Source organism: Urocitellus parryii, chromosome 15 (assembly GCF_045843805.1).
Source record: "Urocitellus parryii isolate mUroPar1 chromosome 15, mUroPar1.hap1, whole genome shotgun sequence".
Lineage (NCBI taxonomy): Eukaryota > Metazoa > Chordata > Mammalia > Rodentia > Sciuridae > Urocitellus > Urocitellus parryii.
In genome coordinates this window covers 42,795,070-42,811,328 of record NC_135545.1, presented here as the reverse complement: position 1 = coordinate 42,811,328, position 16,259 = coordinate 42,795,070, and the positions used below count along the sequence as shown (strand labels likewise).

The 16,259-nt window shown below is 44.3% G+C and overlaps 1 protein-coding gene and 1 pseudogene across 6 annotated transcripts in view; one reads left to right on the top strand and one right to left on the bottom strand.

The window, feature by feature from the left end:
* The window catches only part of LOC144250385 (tRNA-dihydrouridine(20) synthase [NAD(P)+]-like), a 74,725-nt gene that overhangs the window by 54,024 nt on the left and 4,442 nt on the right, over window positions 1–16,259 (bottom strand). For 4 of the 6 annotated variants that reach the window (XR_013342469.1, XR_013342468.1, XR_013342470.1 and 1 more), the window contains exon 1: window positions 1,700–2,046. The exons of the other annotated variants lie outside the window; for them this stretch is intronic. The gene's annotated coding sequence lies outside the window, so the exon portion shown is untranslated. Of the gene's footprint in view, window positions 1–1,699; window positions 2,047–16,259 lie in introns of those variants that run through there. 6 annotated transcript variants of the gene reach the window in all.
* LOC144250307 (putative ATP-dependent RNA helicase DDX28) overlaps window positions 1,803–16,259 on the top strand; it is a 34,777-nt pseudogene continuing 20,320 nt past the window's right edge.

Here is a 16,259-nt window from a genome sequence, read left to right as displayed (position 1 = left end):
TTTCTTTATTTTGTTTTAACACAGGGTCTCATTCATTATATGGCCCACGCTGGTCTCCAACTCCTGACTCAAAAGATTCTTCTGCCTTAACCCCCCAATTACCAAGACTGCAAACGTGTGCTACCAGTTCTGGTGGGCTGCAATTTTATTTATTTATTCCCTTATTTATTTATTTATTTATCTATCTATCTATCTTTACTTTTAGGTGGATACATTAGTTTGTTTTTATGTGGTGCCTAGGATCGAACCCAGTGCCTCATATATGCTAGGTGAGCACTCTACCACTGAGCCACCACCCCAGCCCCTTATTTATTTATTTTTGTGCTCAGGGTTGAACCCATAACACTTAACCACTGAGCAACACCCTTAGCCCCTTTTTGTTATTTGAGTCAGCAACCATTATCTGTTCTGGCTTGGTGCAAGAGCACATTGAAATGGAGGAAAATTGTCAGGTCAGACTTCCAATGATCTCTACGTTTTTAGAAAGAATCATAAAAGTAGCATAGAAGCTGTGCTGGAGGCACACACCTATCATCCCAGCTACTTGGGAGGGTGAAATAGAAGGATTGCAAGTGCAAGGCCAGCCTAGACAACCTAGTAAGACACTGTTAAAGGGATGAGGATAAAGGCATTATGAGAGCTTGCCTAGCATCTTTTGAGGTTCTTGGTTCAAGGCTTTCCCACCAAAACAAAAGGTCTCTTAATATTCAATACAAATTTCCTTTTTTCTTTCTTTATTTTTTCTCTGTGTGTGTGTGTGTGTGTGTGTGTGTGTCCTGCTGGAGACTGAACCCAGTGCCTCACTCCTACCATGCAAGAGTTCTACCAACTGAGATATTCCACTAGTGCCAGATACATTTTTCTCCTGCATATTTTCAATCCACACTTGATTGAATCCACAGATTCGCAATCTGAGGATAGGAAGGATCTACAATCAAGAGAGAACTTTTCAGGAAGTATGATTAGTGTAACTCTTTTACAACTTGAATACCTGAATTTCAGTTAAATATTCTTACTGACCAGGCCTATGTGAGATAAGCCACATAACAAAGCTGAGGACTTCTGGATCTTTTCTACTACTATCTGAGAAATTACCATACTTGAGATAGAAGGTGAGTTGGCTGCGAGAGTGGTGTATTCAGGATGGGAAACTTGGAAAGGTGACAAGGAAGCAGAGAGAGAAATTTGACTTTAAAAATAAATTTTTTTAATGTGAAGAAGAGATGTCACCACTAAAAAGAAAGCCTTATCAACTTACCTCCCACTTCAGAGAAAAAAATAAGCTTAAGGACACCACCTTGTACTGCGAGTTCTGAGCCAGAGTGGAGCGGGAATTGAGCTTAGATTTATAATTCCACACCCTTGTCTCAGTCCCCAGGCCTACCATTCATTCAGACGCTGGGAAAACACGTATTACCAGTCTTTCCGCACGTCTGGAAACGTCACCGCATCCCTAACCCAAAGAATTTACTAGGGGAGCCTGGTACTAAACAAGTCATCAACAGGGGCAATGAGGACGACAAACGAGAACCTCAAAGAATGGGCACCCGATCTCCAGAAGACACCAGCCCACCAGGTCCATAAGACCAGGGCCCCACTGACGCCGGATATTGCAGGCCCATGCTCCCGCCTCCACCGTGCTCCCCACCCAAAGGCGGTCTAGATCTGGATATCGCCATCCCGGTGCTGATCTACAGACCTAGCAGTCACTGAAACTTAGGGAATCCTCCCCACTTCCTGACGCGTCTCCAGCTCCGCACCTTACTGAGCCGAGCCAGCCGCCGTACGCTCGGAAGCGGCGCATGCGTGACGTCACTGACGTGCGCCTCTCCAACAACAAGGGCAACAGGACTGTCGCTCGCCCGACGTTGCTGTGGTTGGTCGTAGCTCAGTTGCTGCAGGGATCCTCTAGGATCCCCTCCCAGTGGTACTCATTCCGCGAGCTCTACCGCGGCGGCAGGAACAGCGACAGAGCGTCCGTGGATTGCCCAGCGGCCTGAGTTAAACCAGCCAGCTCGCCTCACGCTGGACCGTTGAGAGTGCTCGCCTCGCGTGACTGGGAGCATGGAGCGCACACAACTGGAGGCGCCAGCGCTGCGGGGCCTGCCGTCCGACGGCAGCTTCGCGGACCTGGGTCTGGAGCCTGGGGTGCTGCGCGCACGGCACGATGCTGCTCCCGAAGTCGTTCGGCCCACCACCGTGCAGTCACGCACCAGACCCCCACTGCTTCACAGCCACCACCTCCTTTGCCATGCAAAGGAGCTATTTACTTCCTCTGTTGCAAAGGCTTGTTGATCGTCCAGCTCTGGAAACCCACCGCATATCTGCCCCTCGGGGTCTGGTCCTTGTGCCTTCCCGAAAATTAGCAGAACAGGTGCAGGCTGTGGCCCAATCGCTAGGCCGCTCGTTGGGCCTGCGGGTACAAGAACTAGAAGGAGGTCATGGCATGAGTAGAATCAGGCTGCAGCTGTCCAAACAACCTTCAGCACATATATGCTAGTTGCCACTCTGAGGGCTCTGTGGAAGGCCCTGAAGAGTCAACTGATCACCCTGGAGCAACTCTCCTTCATGCTGTTGGATGAGGCAGAAACATTTTGGTAAACTACATCTTGGAAAAGAGTTATATAGCCCAAGGCCCAGCTTTCTTACAAGATCCTTTCAACCCCAAAGCTCAGTTAGTGCTGACAAGTGCTCTGTACAATGAGCTTGCAGACTCTACTCATACCTTGTGTGTGCAATCCTGGCATTTACAAGAAAGAGTAAGTTTCAAACCACAAGCCTTCTGCAGACATCCTGCCTGCTGATACTCTTTGTAAAAATCTTTCTGACCAGAGGAGAAGCTTAATCATGGCAAGGGTCTTCAGTGTGGGGGTCTCTGGCCTCCTTCACTGGAAATCAGGTAGGAATATATTCTGGATGACCACAAAATCAAACACCTAAGGCTTCAGGGGCAAATGCCAGCCTCAGTGAGAATAGGTATCTTATAATGCCTCTAAAAGTGCTCCCAAGACACACTGCTTTGCATAAACAGCCTCCTGGGGCCTAGACAGCACCCATGTGGAATTGGTTGTTAATTATGATTTTCCCCTCACCCTGCAAGATTACATCCACAGAGCAGGGATTGGGAGCAAGGTGTCAGGCACAATCAGCTTTTTTACCTATCCCTGGGATGTGAGCCCGGTTCAGAAGGTTGAACTTACAGCTCATCCAAGGAGAAGCCTTCCAGGACTAGCATCCTCAGTGAGAGAGCCTTTACCTCAGCAAGCTTGTTTTTGGCCAACTAAACTGGAATTCTGGATAAGGAATCTTTTCTAGTGTCCTGGGTGGGTGAACACACTTATCATTTACACTGCCCTTAATGCCTCTCAAGGCCTGGTGAGCTGCTTGTGGCTTTGAAAGATAAGGTACTGGCCACCTTTGGAACAGAAGCATGGGACCATAGGAGCATAGCCTTTCACGTAATACATGAAGAATAAAATTTTTTTTTCATTTTAGACTTAATTCACATCAAAGGAATACACACAGAGATGTCTGTCAAACAGAACAATAGTTAGAAAGCTGAAATTCCTAAAAATAGGGTCAGATGTGGGCACTGCACACCTAGTAAGCCCCAGATTGCTGATCCACATGTGCCTCTGTGTCCTTTTTCTTATGCATCATCCTCAGGCAGCTCAAAGCTTTCACAGACCAGAACCCAGCTGTTTTCTGTCTAGAAAGAGTTTTAAGGCCATAAGTTGAAAGATACTAAACATAATCTCTGCCAAGAATAACACTGGGATGTCAGCAACTGTACTGGCCCCACAGTATTTCCCTTCTCTCTGAAGAAGGTAAAAAGAAAATTCCAAGAAATACATGCTGGAGCATTCTCATATATGTAGGAACTTTTCAACCTGACTACATTTTTCTCTCAAGCACATTTTATTTTCTAGAAAGGAGACAGCAATAGGTGGTCCCTGATCTTAATGAAAATAATCCCAGAGCAAAACAAGAATTCAGGAATTCAAATTTGATCCATTCTTCTGCTTTTGTTCTTCATGCCTGGTTTCACTTCCTTATAAACACTTTGGGGAACATTTCACTTTTATCCAGAGTTCCCCAAGATTCTCAGAAAGCATATATTTGGGTCAATCTTAAAATGGGTTTTATTTTGTGTCGTGGCATGCTTTCAAATGATAAATGATGCTTTATCGGCTTCCTTAACAATTATCACTGGGGCAGAACTTCATTGTATTTGATAATTCACACTCCAAATTGCCACATGTAGATCAAAGACTCAGATGATTTTATTTTCTTTCATTGCAGTACTGTGGATGGCAAGCTCTCCACCACTGAGCTATATCCCAGGCCTATTGTTTCTTTTTTCTTTCTCAGAAATCATAGAACTTAAGAAATTTTTGGAAGGATGAGACAGGAGAATCGAAAGTTCAAAGCCAGCCTTAGCAATAGTGAGGTCCTAAACAACTCAGTGAGACCCTGTCTCTAAATAAAATACAAAACAGGGCTAGGCCTGTGGCTCATGGACAAGTGCCCCTGGGTTCAATCTCCATTACAGGGGGGAGGGGATTTTTTTTCCAGTTGTAGATGGGAGAGACTGAGTGAGGGCTTTTTGTGATAATATTAAGCTTAGACTGTTCTCTCTAGGAATGGGGAAGAGAGATCTGGTTCTGCTGCTTCCACTGGCTTCACAGAACTCAAGTACTTTGACAGCAAGCATCCCTTGAAGAGACAGGGAAAGGCTATGTTTGGGAAGCCAAGCAGATAAGAGGGCTTCCTTCAGAAACAGGAAGCAACAAGAGAATGAGGTCCTGGTGGCAGAAATATATATAAAGCAGAAATGACTGATCAGTTCTGATTTTCTTTCTAGCAGCAGTGCCTCCCACATCTCCTCCTACACCTGTGTATTACCACGTCCTCTACCAAGGATGTGGAGAAACCCAGGTGGGCTGGCATGGGGAGACATACTGCCTTGTTGGTGGGTACTGGCTCTATAGAGATGCTCCCTTGGCCACTCCAGCAAAGGCCAAACAGAGAAGCCAATGCAGCAAGCCAGGGGGGCTCCCAAGAAACGCCAAGCTCCAGCAGAGACAGAAAAGACCCTGGTTGCCCTCGCCCCAAAGTTAGTGGCTTAAAGCAGAGTGGCAAGAGACCATTGCCACAGAAGCTTGCTGGATGGGCCTCTGTAGAGAGCACAAACATTGACTACACAGGACAACTAATACAGCTTCTTCTGTTTTTTAAATTATAATTCCTATATATTTCACAGAAAAAAAATTTATTGTTCATTATAAAGTTATTAAAATGTACAAAAAATTGAGAGAACTGAAGATGGTTTCAAATTATTTTCAATGGTGTCACAGCTAGGACCTTGGTTTAGCTTGTCATAAGGACTACTGCAGCTTGTACTGGTGTCTTCAGAGCTTGGCAGCGACTGGATCTGTATTAAAAAGCCATCCTTTAACTCCTCACTGGCTATCAGTGACTTTTTTGTAAACAGTCTTCCCATTCTAAGGGGCTTTTCTTCATCCATTCACTCGTGGTTGCCAGTTGGCTAAATAACATATAATGCTTAAAATACTCACAAAAGAGGGAAATACAGTGGAAATGCCTCCCAGATCCCACATGGGCACCAACCCTGCACACAACAGAGCACGCTGGAGCCCTGCAGGCTTAGCACCCAGCATCTAGAATTCCTTTTGTCACAATACAGTTGTTCAAATCTTTTTTCCCTATAATGATTAACTGTATCAATATGTGATTATATATTTAATAAATAATTTTTTTAAATTAGGTAGTCTTCACTAAATATGTTCAGCTAATCCATCTTCTGAAGTCTCCACTGCCCCTACTTGAGACAGAACTTCAGTCAATCTGCATGAGCCTTTCTCAGCCAGGGATTCCCTTCCATATAAACTGCCACAGGCAAGAAAATGGGATTTGAAAGGAGAGGCTCCTTTGAACAAAGCAGGGCTAAAGCTGGCCTTGAAGAAGGCCTGGCATTCCTTTGCGCAATGCTGTGCAGTACCTCCTTGTGCAGAACAGAGAACACTGCACTCTTCAAGGGGAGGAGGAGTCAAGTGCAGAAAGAGGGGCCAACTGGTGACCTATCCATCAAATAGGTCCAGCCCTGACTCACTGCCAGAAACATCAGCACAAACCATCAGGTAGGCTTCCTGAAACTGGAAGCACCGTTTACCCAGGGAGCCCCCTTCCTGTGCTCTCAGCCAGGCACAATAGCTACCTGGAACAGGAAGGGTTGGGGAAAGTCAGTAGCGCCACCCTGAGCCTCTCATGCTCCTTTATTCCCAGTCCTTTATGGCCACAAGACACCCTATACTCCTCAATAAATTTTTCTGTAACAATGTTTGACTTGAAATTCAGCTTATTCAAGGTCAAGCTTCAAACCCCCTCGTTCCCTTGAAGTACATTCCTACATGGAGGACTAGGTCTTCTAAGGCCTTCTGTCTTCAGAAGGGACTTTCAGGTACAGTTTTTAACATAACATCTGCAATGATGCCTAACTGAATGATGCCTGGGTCAGCACCCAGATCAGTTCATCAAGAAATGAGAGCCTTGAGCTGAGGGTGTAGCTCCATAGTAGAGCACACGTACTGTAGCATGCACGAGGCTAATGGGGTTCCATTCCCAGAGCCAAAACAAAAAAATATGCTAAGTGCGTCCATATGTATGTGGTATATGTGAGTGTGTGAGAAGACGGGAAGGAATGAGAAGATGCTGGTCCATCTACAGTCTACCCATCCAGCTATTCATTTATTCAACAAGTGTTTTTGAGAACCTGTTACATTTCAGATAGCAAGCTGCTAGCTAGCTACTTCCAATATATTAACAAATAAATTTCTCTCATTAAGGCACAACCAACAAAGGATGAGATAAGGATACAATACAATTTCAGGGTCAGCAGTTGTAGCTCAGTCACAAGGTGCTTGCCTAGTGTGGGCCAACTCCTGTGTTTCATTCCCCAGCACTAAACAAAATTTTAAAAAATCAAGTAATTAAAATTGCCATACAGGGCTGGGGATATAGAGTGCTTGCCTCACATGCACAAGCCCCTGGGTTCAATCCCCAGCACCGCACAGACACACAAAAAAAGTGCTATACAGGAAAATAAAAGCATAGAGTGATAAGGAATAGTTATACAAAACAGTAAGAGAAGGCTTATTTGAAAAAGAGGGCATTTCGGCAGAGATGGGATCAAGAGAGTCATGTGAGGAGCTGAAGAGAGAATCCCTGGACCAAAAGGTACACAAAAAGACCCCGAGTTAGAAATGAGACTGAGCTACTCAAGGAGCAGAAAGGTTACTGTGGCCAGGAAGGAAAGCCCCAGAAGAAGGAAAGTTGTGGTTGGAGAAGCAGGTATAAGGAAGACCCCAGTGGGCCACATCGGCAACACTGAGGAGTATAGATCTTGTTTTAGATGTGAAGCGGGAGGTTATAGGATAGATTTGAACAGGGTAGTGAAGAAATCTGATGAAGATGCCTAAAAGATCACTCTGGCTGTGTGAGCCTTAGCAGTAAGGCGCTGGCTGTTACCAGTGGAATGTCTATCTCAGCAGTTAAGGGGACAGTTGGGAATGGGGGTTGGGGGCAGTCAACAGATAAGGAACAGCACAAGGTTTGGCCTGTGTCACATCAGCAGCCCATAATTCACAGTGTGGCCTGAGCAACAGAGCAAGACCTTGTCTCCAAATAAAATCTTCTAACAAATACCAGTTTATAGGAAAAACAAGGAGTAGAGGAACATGTTCAATGATACCATGGAATGCAATCATCAAACTCAAAACCAGAGAAAACTCTAAGGACAAGGACATGATTTTTTTCAACAAATAAATTGCAAGGAAGAAAAAAGAGGGAAGAAGAACCTACAGATGGAGCCATAACAGACATGAAGAAGAGCTATTAAAATTCAAATACATCTATTAAAAAATGGGACAAGCAGGAAGATTTCAACATGATAATTTATGATAATTATCAGAGTGGTTGCACCAATTTGCAGTGCCACCAACAATGTATGAGTGTACCTTTTCCCCACATCCTCATTCGCACACTTGCTGGGGACTGGTGGTGGAGAAACATGTGCCAACATAAAGTGGTGGTGGTCATAGAGTGCTCAAGTTCATTTACCACATCAGCTTCAGGCAACCACATCAGACTGCTGTGAGGAAGAACAGGACGAAAACAAGGATGAGGAAGAAGACCAGAGGAGGAAGAAGAGTTCCCAGCAAAACCTTAAGCAGGGTGTGGAGAGGAATCCCCATGTTTCTGTTTGTACAGAAGGAAGGTCACAAGAAAGGATTTAGATTTGGCAGATTTCTGCAAGATCTGTCCCCATCCAAGCAACTAATGATCACATACAGTTCCGGGGGGCCATTTGAATCCCAGGACCCCTCCTTGAGGATCTTGCTGGAAGCAGCTCCTGTACCCTGGAACACACACTGCCTGCTGATGCTGATATCTCAAGTACAAGCACAGCATGTAAACCAAACTCAGGACATAGGCTCCATGTCTCTGTGATGCACACATCTGATCTCCAGAAGCAGCCCAGTTAGAAACTTCAAGCTTCTCATATACAACAAATAAGTTTACCGTGGGGTCCTTATATGCAGATCCTCAATATTGTCTGAAACCAGGCAGAGCTATGTGGTACAGAGGGGACAAGAGTCATCTCCCTCAAAGAGCAGCCTAGGACTGTTAGACTAGAGGTTGGCGAGGGTGCAGGATAGATAGATGGAGAATGAAGAGAGGCTGAAGAAAAGGTTGGGTGGGAGCAGGAAATGAAGATGTGTTCGTGGTTACTGCATTTCTCCTAGCAAAATAATCATTGAGTGCCTTGTGAGAAAGAAAAATGTGCTATCACTTCAGGAAAAGTGTCCTAGGCTTTTTTTTTAATATTTTAATTGTAGTTGGACACAATACCTTTTTTTTGTTTTTTAAAGAGAGAGTGAGAGAGAGAGGGGGACAGAGAGAGAGAGAATTTTAATATTTATTTATTTTTTCTTAGTTCTCGGCGGACACAACATCTTTATTTGTATGTGGTGCTGAGGATCGAACCCGGGCCGCATGCACGCCAGGCGAGCGTGCTACCGCTTGAGCCACATCCCCAGCCCAACAATACCTTTATTTTTATGTGGTGCTGAGGATCTAACCCAGGGCCTCGCCTGTGCTAGACAAGCACTCTACCTCTGAGCCACAACTCCAGCCTTGGCCTAGGCTTTATGATTTGAGGAGTGGCCAAGCTGTCTTCCAGTTTAGAAAACTATTGTTTCTTGGGAATTTCACTGTCAGTAACTATGGGACCAGAAAAGAGGAATACCAAGGAAGAGGCAGGGAGAGTGTGAAACTCCAGGACCAGGATCTGGGGGTCCTCGGATATACTGATGACCATCATCTGGGCAAAACTGGATACCAAGTAAGCCCCCATTTCCAACCATCCCTGCAACTGAGCACCTGAGCATGTTAAGTGGAACCTATAACTCAGCCTAAGTTTGATGTCCCAGAATACTGTTTTTATTTTACTTCTCCCTCTCCCTCTCTTCCTCCCTCCCTCAGCCTCCTTCGCCCCCCCCCCAACTTCATCATTCCCTCTCCCCCCACCCCCCTCTCTCTCTCTAATTGGGACTGAACACAGGGGCACTCTACCATGAAGTTACACCAACAACCCTTTATTTTTATTTATTTGTTTATTTATTTGTACCAGGGATTTAACCCAGGGGCACTTTACCACTGATCCACTTCCCCAGGCCTTTTTGAGACTCAGTCTCACTAAATTACCTAGGGCCTTGCTCATTTGTTGAGGTTGGCCTAGAACCTGCAATCCTCCTATATATGTCCCCCTCTCCGCCCCTACTCAGTGGGATTAAGGGGGTGCTGCCACCACACCTGGCCTTCACAGCATGTTCTTGCAATACATTGAAAATCAGCAGGGGTGATTAGCTCTGCTACCACATGAATTTGAAGAAAACTGTTTCTACCACTGCCTTTTCCACAGGACTTTGTTTATTTTAAAACAGCATAGGGGACCAATTAGAGGTAGAACTTGCATACTTATCACTTCCTAGTGACAAAATTTCCCATCCTGGGCCTGCCTCAGTAGCCCCAGCAGTTGGCAACAGGCAGACAGTATGGCTTGTGTCAAGGCCCTGTAGTGGGAGGCTGTATGACTGACACAGCTACAGTTTAGAAGCAAAGGGTTTGCTGAGGTTGGAAGGGTTGGTGGCAGCTAACTCCCCAGAACTTGAAAGCAAAACAAAAAATTTGGGATATTCTAAGAGCAATTGGAACTGCAAAAGAATTTATGCAGGAGGATGACCCTTTTTTGTCTGCTTGCTTGTTTGTTGGTTATTGAGGCTGGGGATGGAACCCAGGGCTAAGTAGATGCCTTACTACTAAGCTATACTCCCATGGCTTAAATTAGACTTTAAAAAACAAAGATAGGTAGAAAGTAAAGTGGCTCATGTCTGTAATCAGCAGCTTGGGAGGCTAAAGCAGGAGGATCACAAGTTCAAGGCCAGCCTCGGCAACTTACCCAGGCCCTCAGAAACTTCGTGAGACCCTGTCTCAAAATAAAAAATAAAATTAGAAGGACTGAGGATGTGGTTTGATGTTTAAGCACCCCTCAGTTCAATCCCTGGGACAAAAAAAAAAATCCTTTTCAGACCTTCCCACTCCTTACTCAGATCTCAGTGTCATAGGAAACTTAACACCACTATCTTCCATCCCTTTAAAAACAATGGATCCTCCCTAAATGATGAGATTAAATACTCCTTCTTCCTCTCATACCAATACTTCGGTACCCACAACAGCAAAGACACTCAGGGACACAAACCTTGTCCAGGAGATTCTCCTCTGCCACCAACAATGTCCCAGTCTTGAGGATCCAGATACATGCCAAACTTGAACGAAACACCAGCAAACAGAAACCACCAACTCAGAGCCACTTAAAACTCAATCCTAACAATACTGGTTGTTTCATGACAATGAGATTATTACCAACAATTCCCCTGCCCTTTTCTTTTTTCCCTCTTCAGTACTGAGAATTGAATCCAGGGTTGCCCTACCATTGAGCTCAGCCTCCTGAGGAGCTGTGATTATGGGCCCATGCCATCATACTTAGCTTTTTACACTTTCCATATATCCCATGTACTAGACAATGCAATGAATTACTTTAATAATCAGTGTCTCAGGGAGAGTAGTAGAAGAGGGAATCTTCAAAAATCTGAATGAAGGGGAGAAAAACAAATCCAATAAATACAGTATACACACTGCAAACTAATGAATCCTCACAGGATGTGCTCAGAAGATTCAAGTTCAGTTGTTAGTTAATTTTATTGTTTAAGGATGACGGATTCAATCAGAGAGAACAGTAATTCACCACAGACTCCCAGGGGCAGTGGTGCACGCCTATACTCCCAATAGCTTAGGAGGGCAAGCCAGGAGGATCACAAGTTCAAAGAGAGCCTCAGCCTAAAAATTAAAAATAAAAAGGGCCAAGGATATGGCTCATTGGTTAAACAACCCTGGATTCAATCCCTGGTTTCAAACAAACAAATACCCTGCACAGACATAACCAATCAGGACCTACACAGCACCCATGTGGAACTTTTTGTCAATTATGATTTTTTCCCTCACCCTGTAAAATAACATCCACAGAGCAGAGATTGGGATCAAGGTGCCAGGCACAGTCATCAACTCCAGAGAATATGTCTGACCGGATATTCTATATATATTCCCTGGGATGTGAGCCTAGTTCAGAAGGTTGAACTTACAGCTCATCCAAGGAGAAGCCTTCCAGGACTAGCATCCTCAGTGAGAGAGCCTTTGCCTCAGCAAGCTTGATTTTGGCTAACTAAAATGGGATCTGGATTAGGGATCATTTCTGGTGCCTGGTTGGGTGAACACATTTGTCACTTAGACTGCCTTTAATTCTTCTCAGGGCTTGGTGAGCTGCTTGTGGCTTTGAAAGATGAGCTACTGGCAATCAGTGGAGCTATGGAACATTGAACCAATGGAGCATTGGACCATAGTAGCATATTCTTTCACATAAAATGTGAATAAAATGCATTTTGTTTTTTGTAATGTCATGACTTCTAGCAATAAATGATGTTTTTATGTTTTATGGGCTGCCTCGTCACACTCCAAATTGCAACATGTAGGACAAAGACTCAGTTTATTTTCTTTCATTGCAGTGCTGTGGACAGAAAGCTCTCTATCCATGAGCTACTTCTCCAGGTCTTTTTCTTTCTTTCTTTATTTTTTTTTTTGCAGGACCAATATTTGAACTCAGGGGCACTCTACCTCTAGGCTGCTTCCCAGGCCTCTTCCCTGTTTTTATTACTTATTGTGAGATAAGGGATTGAACCCAGATGTGCTTTACCACTGACCTACATCCTCAGCCCTTTTTATTTTTATTTTGAAACAGAGTCTCACTAAATTGCTGAGACTGGCCTCAAACTTGTGGTCTGCCTGCCTAAGCCTCCTGAGTTGCTGGAATTATAGGCTTGCATGACCGACCACACATAGTTTGTTTGCTTTTTTTTTTTTTTGAATGGTATTGAAATGATAATGTGGTAATTTTGTAATGTCATTTTGTCATGAACACATTTCAAATTTTATGTTAAAATCGGCTTTTCATGGGCTGGGGATATAGCTCAATTGGTAGAGTGCTTGCCTCATATGCACAAGGCCCAGCACCACAAAAAAAAAAAAAAAATGGGCCTGTCATTTCCACTTTATAAAGTCATTGGAGATCCTCATTTTGCCTTGGAGCACCTTTAACAGTCTTCTCATTGTCCATTACCTTAAAATGTGACATGATCATCCTATCAGCTATAAATCTGAAGCCCCAAATAAATAACTGAAACTCTACTGTTGAGCACAACACCTCTACACTACTTGTGGAACCTTGGTAGGCCCCTTAACATCTGTTTGAGACCTCTCTTATAAACAGTGATGGTGCAAAAATTTTATTTCATTTTTTTTCTAGTGCACAGGATCACACCTCTGGCCTCACATACTAGCCAAACACTCTATCAAGACTCTACCATTGAAGCACACTTCCAACCCATCAAAGGACTAATCTTTGGGGCAGAATAAGGTGAAGAGGAACCTGCCTTTGATTTTAATCCAAATTGTAATGCTTTTCTACATATACAGATTTTGGGTTTTTGTTGTTGTTGTTGTTTGGGTTTTTGTTGTTGTTTTTGGTACAGGGGATTGAACTCAGGGGCATTCAATTATTGAGTAACACCCCCAGCCCTTTTTCTATATTTCATTAGATGCAGGGTGTTACTGAGTTGCTCAGAGCCTCACTAAGTTGCTGAGGATGGCTTTGAATTAAAAATCTGCCTCAGCCTGGCAAGCCACTGGAATTACAGGCCACTTGTGGGTTACCAACCCAGCCTAAATCTTAACTTATGTTCAGACCACTTCCAAGGAGCATTCCCTCAACAAATAATCCACTCAAGTCTCTGCCTCTGCAACACTTAAATGCTTAGCATCAGGGCCATGAAACCTAGCTGTCTCTGTGTTTAATCATGACTGATCAGTTTCAGAATTTGGGTTCTCAAGCCACCTGTAGTCATAGGCTGTCCTCAACTCCCAGCTGTGCTACACAAATAGTGGTTAGTTGACTAGGAAATGAGGGGAGAGGCCAGAAGGGAGCGCTGAGGCAGAGTTCACTTCTTTCACCCTGCTTACCATAAAATAGAAGGGTCTGAAGCCTGCTACTCAAGTCACACATTCCTTTCTGTGACCTCATTGGGTAGTGATGACATCACAAGCCTAAGTTTCCATGGCAGGATGATGCTAGAAAACTTCTCTACTAGTTCTCTACAGGACACCAGAGTGTCTGGTTGCTCCAGAGAATATGTCTGACCGGATATTCTATATTCAGTCTAACTTGTCTGCTGTCCCCTGGGAGAGCAGTACAGCAGGTAGGCCCAGGCCATCTGTAATGGAGCCCCTGGTAAATATACAACCTCACTTGACTGCCACATCTTCCTTTAGGGTTTCCCCATCACACCTCAGAACTTCTCTAGCCATGAGTAAGACCAATGGTCTGGCGCTCCCTCAAGGACCCACAGTGTTTCTGTTCAATGCTGAGAATAAGTGTTCAGAAAGGTGCTAATCTTTATCAATCTAGCCTTCCCCTTTAGCCTCCCCCAGTGCTTCCTTCAGAGTGCAGCACACTGGTACACACCTATAGGCCCAACTGCTTGGGTGGCTGAGTGGGAAGATCACCTGAGTCCAGGAATTAGGCTCAAGCATCTGAGTGAGGAATATAGTAAAACCTGAGCAACACGGTGATCCCCATCACCAAAACAGAAAGGACGCTTCTATCTCAGATCGTTTCATAATAAGAGTCTTACAAGAGCCTAGTGTGCATTTATTATCAAGTGATAAATGGAGCACTCTAAGAAATAGCTATTGGCCTCTCAAAAACCTCACCTTCAAACTCAGGCACCTTTACCATACTGTCATGGACACACTCACATGAACCCCTGCACACATATCCCAGTCTGAACTGCCAAGGAAAAGGGTGGTGTCATGCAGTTGGGAAGAACAGAAGGGCCAGTCTCATGTTACCAAGTCTGGAGGTCTGAGGAAATGATGTCTCAGGAAGTGTTTGTGAGAAGGCTATTGGACCTAAACTTGGTACCCAGAATTTGGATCTAAATCTCTTAATCCCTCTGCCCCAGTATATGGCCTTCAGAAAGTGGTAGAGTTGGGCAGGTACCCCAATATAGTCCCAGCTATTCAGGAGGCTAAGGCAGGAGGATCACTTGAGCTCAAGAGTTCCAGTCCAGTCTGGGGAAACATAGCAAAAAAAATCTCGAAAAAGAATTGCATTAGAAAAATATATAAAAACTGGGCTAGAATTCAGTGTGGTTGAAACAGGCTTTACGAATGGGCCCCAATGGGAACTGCCAAGGTGGAAGGAGTTCTAAACCGATGTATATTAGACCATTTTTTCCAAACCTTGAAAATTATTTCCATTAAAGCCTCAGAAAATACGTTTTTCTCAGTTATAGAAGGGAGACACTGAGGGACAGCTGTTTGGGATATTTTGAGGTTTGACTGTTTTCCTGCTGCTTCCATTGGCTCCACAGAACTCAAGTACTTTGACAGCATCCCTTGAGGAGACAGGCAAAGCATCCATAGAGGTCACAGGCAAAGGCTGTGTTTGAATGCCAAGCAGAGAAGAGGGCTTCAGTCAGAAACAGGAAGCAACAGGAGAGCGAGGTCCTGGGGGCAGAGTGTATAAAACAGAAGCAATTAATCAGTTCTGGTTTTCTTTCCAGCAGCAGTGCCTCCCATGTCTCCTTCTACACCTGCATACTACCATGTCTTCTACCAAGGATGTGGAGAAACGCAGGTGGGCTGGCATGGGGAGGCATACTGCCTGGTTGGTGGCTACCGACTCTATGGAGATGCTCCCTTGGCCACTCCACCAAAGGCCAAAGCAGAAAAGCCAGCAGAGAAGCCAGCCCAGAAGCCAAACCAAAGAGGCAGAGGGGCTCCCAAGAAACGCCGAGCTCCAGCAGAGACAGAAAAGACCCTGGGCTGTCCCAGGCCCAAAATTCCTGCCAAGAAAGTATTGCCACAGAAGCTGACTGGCTAAGCTGCTCTGTAGAGAGGATATTTATTTAACTAGGACCCCTAAGGCATGTTTCTTTTTAAATCTTACCCATTTTTAAAAAAAAATAAAAAATTTATTGTTGCTGTTGTGTTAATTATAAAGTTATTCAAATATACAAAAATTTGAGAGAAGCCCTGGAAATTGTTGTAAATGATTTTCAATGCAGCTAGGGCCTTGGTTTAGCTTGACATAGGAACTACTGCAGCATATGCTGGTGTCTTCAGAGTTTGGCAGAGACTGCATGTGTATTTAAAACCGATTCTTTATACTCCTTTTCACTGACTGTCACTCTGACTTCTTTGTAAATGTAGTCTTCTCATTCTAACGACATTATCAAAAACAATTTTCTGCCCTTGTGTCCCTCTTCAGTACTAGAAATTGATTCTAGTACTAGAAATTGCTCTATTGTTGACCTACATACACAATCCTCTCTATTTTTCATTTGGAGACAGGGTCTCAGAAGTTGCTCAGGCTGGCTTTGAACTTGTGATCCTACTACCTCAGCCTCCCAAGAAACTGGGATTATTGGCATGTGCATCTCTCTTCACAATTTTATTATTGCTCTATTTAGAATTTTATTGTTGTATTTATTTTTTTGGTTTTTTTA